This window comes from Tupaia chinensis, unplaced genomic scaffold (genome assembly GCF_000334495.1).
Source record: "Tupaia chinensis unplaced genomic scaffold, TupChi_1.0 Scaffold000355_1, whole genome shotgun sequence".
NCBI classification, from domain to species: Eukaryota; Metazoa; Chordata; class Mammalia; order Scandentia; family Tupaiidae; genus Tupaia; species Tupaia belangeri.
In genome coordinates, this window is record NW_006159850.1 from 15,062,018 (window position 1) to 15,065,581 (window position 3,564).

General features: G+C 41.2%; 1 pseudogene; it reads left to right on the forward strand.

Moving 5' to 3' along the window:
* The first annotated feature begins 2,662 nt into the window (after window positions 1–2,662).
* On the forward strand, window positions 2,663–2,957 carry LOC106735322 (60S ribosomal protein L37 pseudogene; annotated as a pseudogene).
* Window positions 2,958–3,564: the final 607 nt, after the last annotated feature.

A 3,564-nucleotide genomic window follows, 5' to 3' on the forward strand; every position in this document is an offset into this window, starting at 1 on the left:
ACTCTTGCATTTGTCATAGAAAAGGGATATTTTTCAGATTTTTAAAAATTGGAATGAAAAAACGCCAGGCCAACAAGTGTCCCAGAGGTTGGGACGGCTGGATCCCACATGGCTGACTATGCAGTTGAGCCTTGAATGCAGCAGCTTGAAGAACACACTGGGCACATATGTGCATGCCCAAAATCCCAAGAGAAGAATGGAGGAGAAGGAATTGCTGTGTGGCCATCTCCCCTAGGAGATGATTTCTCACTTTCCTTCTCTGTCTCTCTCTGGCAGTGAACATGCCTTAGAGCAAACTAAACAAACAAACAAACAATGACACAAAAAAGCCATAACATTAAACTTACCATCTTAACCATTTTTAAATGTTCGGTAGTGTTAAGCATGTTCACATGGTGGAACTATTCGGAACTGTTCATATTGCAAAACTGAAACTCTATACCCATTAACCACTAATTCCTGCTTCCCTCTCCCCCAGCCCTTGGCAACCACCTTCCTGCATTCTTAGAGAAAAGTATCTTGAAGTAATTCCACCACTCAGCGACAACCACTGTTAACCATTTACCCACTATTAACATTTTGAAATGCTTATCTGTTTAGAGATATGTACCTATATGCTTTATAGAGTTTTGTATTCAGTGAGTCTCATTTTACAATATATTGTGAACATTTTCCTAAGGCTATAAGTATTTTTGTAAGCTTAGTTTTTAATAATCACTTAAGGGGGCTAGCAGGTGGCGAGGTGGTTAAGGCACTGGACTCCTGTGTGGCCAACCACAGTTCGAGTCCTTGACATGGTGGCTTGCTTTCTCACTTTCCCTCTTTTTTTTTCTCTCTCTGGTCAAATTAAAAAATAGTAATAATAAAATTAAGTAATCCTTTCAAAAGATAGTGACTTAAAACCCTGGACTTCTCATTTTTATACATCTGTAGCTCATACCATTACTTTCTCTACCTATACAGATTGGCTATCTATTCTATACTAAGCACTGTTTGAATTAACTCACATGATCTCCACAGCAGTCCTGCAAGTAGAGCTTCTTTGCCCCCACTTTCCTCTTAGATGAAACTAAGTCACGTTGGTAGCTGGTGAGGAGTTGGGGTTCAAACCTCAAAATCTGACTCCGAGGCCAGATGATGGTGCAGCAGTAAAACATAACATTCTGCAAGGTTGACCCACATGGGATGGTTCTGGGTTCACATCCGGAGATCTCCCTGAGTATGCTGGGCATGCATGTATCCCTGAGTGGGGGCTGGCTGAGTCTGGGAGATGGATCCCTTTAGGGGTTGCTCTCTCTCTCTCTCTCTCTCTCTGCTTCACTTTGTCTCTTTCACTTATGGAAGAAATAAATGAATTTTAAAAATTCATGGCTCCAGGTCTCATTACACAAATCTGCCTGTCTTGAGAAGACAAAGAGAACTGAGAAACACAGTCCTTCTATAAGGAAGATTAAAAAAGAAAACATTAAAAAAGAATAAAACGGAGAAAAAGACAAAAAAAAAGAATGAATTAACTATGTGAATTCCACATGGATGATTGATTTTCTTATTCATTCACATCTTTCCTTCCTAAATCATCATTAATTGGGTAACAGGGATGCCTCAATGTACGTGTTCACTCCTCTAGACTGTAAGCTCCCTGAGGAAGGACATGGTGGGGAACTTCCTTCCTGAGGAAGTACATTCCTTTCACTCTTGCCATCCTCCTCTGTGTCTGACACAGAACTTTCTACAAGCCATACAGCCTTCTTAATCAACAGGCAGCAGTGAATAGTACCTAAGCCAGAGGGAAAGGAGTGGTAGGAGTGGAATTGAGGGGGAAATTGTATATCTATAGAAGGCGAGGTGGGGAATTTAGAAGGGATTAAGATGCTAGGTTGGACTTCAATCATTTATAGTGTCTTACATTTATAGAGAGTTTTGTGGTTTGACCCCACATTCGTTATCTCATGTAAAGAAGAGATGACAGGTTTTGGAAAGACCAGTTGAGCTTTTAGAGTTACAGCCATGTACCTCACATCAGAACTCTAAAGGTTAAAAAAGAAACAGAATCTTCATCTGTTTGCAGATTGAGGTTCCTGCTGGCTACATCTCTCATGAAGCTTGGCAAACAACATCATCCTGTTTGCTTTGTGCTTTGCATAATCATTTTAACCATGTTCAATAATTCAGCCATTTTTCTTTAGTTGGGACTTGGTTATTTCTTCACTTGTGGATAGCTAGATCTTCTATCTCACCCTAGTGATTAGCAAAAAAAAAAAAAAAAAAAAGAGTGCCATCTGCACTTGGAGGAAGCCACTGATAACTTCTCAAGTCTTTGGAAGATAATTCTGCATTCTTAACTACACTGGAATTCAGAATAATCTAGGGTCTAAACCATGCTCCAACCCACAGCCTGCCTCTGGACCATGATTACTCATATGGCAACAGAGTGAGAGTCTATCTCAGAAATATTCTTTATATACATTGTGTGTGTGTGTGTGTGTGTGTGTGTGTGTGTGTGTGGTGCGGCCATCTCCCCTAAACAATGATGTCTCACTTTCCTCTTTTATTTCTCCCTCTCTGCCTCTCTCCATTGAGTGCACACACCCTATAGCAAAATAGACCCCAAAAAAGTGATTAAAAACTTCATAACAGCTTTGTTCTCAGCCACCGAAGCGAGATGACGCAGGGAATATCGTCCTTTGGGTAGTGTCGCAATAAGACGCACACGTTGTGCCGCCGCTGTGGTTCTAAGGCCCATCACCTGCAGAAGTCGACCTGTGGCAAATGTGGCTATGCTGCTAAGTGCAAGAGAAAGTCTAACTGGAGTGCCAAGCCTAAAAGACGCAGAACCACTGGGACTGATCGAATGAGGCACCTAAAAATTGTATACCGCAGATTCAGGCATGGATTCTGTGAAGGAACAACACCCAAACCCAAGAGTGCAGCTGTTGCGGCATCCAGTTCATCTTAAGGAGTTCAACGGTTAGTCAGGCAATAAATGTTCTTGGTTAAAAAAAAAACCAACAACTCCATAACATTAAATTTACATCTTAAATTTCCATTTACGAGACGCCAGAATATACAAAGAACTCAAGCAGCTTACCCTCGAAAAAATAATCAGTCCAATTAGAAGATGGGCAAATGAGCTGAACAGACAACTCTCCAAGGAAGACAAATGAACAGCAAAAAAGCATAAGAAAAAATGCTCAACATCGCTTATCACAAGGGCGATGTGAATTAAAACCATAGTTAGATACCGTCTAAATTTACATTTTTAAAAGTATAGTTCAGGGACCAGCAGATGGCATAATGACTATGTCACTGGACTCCCATGTAGTCAACCGTGGTTCAAGTCCCGGACCTGGTGGCTTAAGTTCATGCTGGGTGCACGTGCGTGCGTGCTCAAGATCCTGAGAGGAGAATGGAGGAGAAGGGATTGCAATATGGTCATCTCCCTGGGGAGTGATTTCTCACTTTTTGTCTCTCTGCCTCTGTCTTTCTGGTGAGTGCACGTGCCCTATAGCAAAAACCTCTCCAAAAAAAGAAAAAAGCATAGTTCAGTAATGTTAAGCATATTCA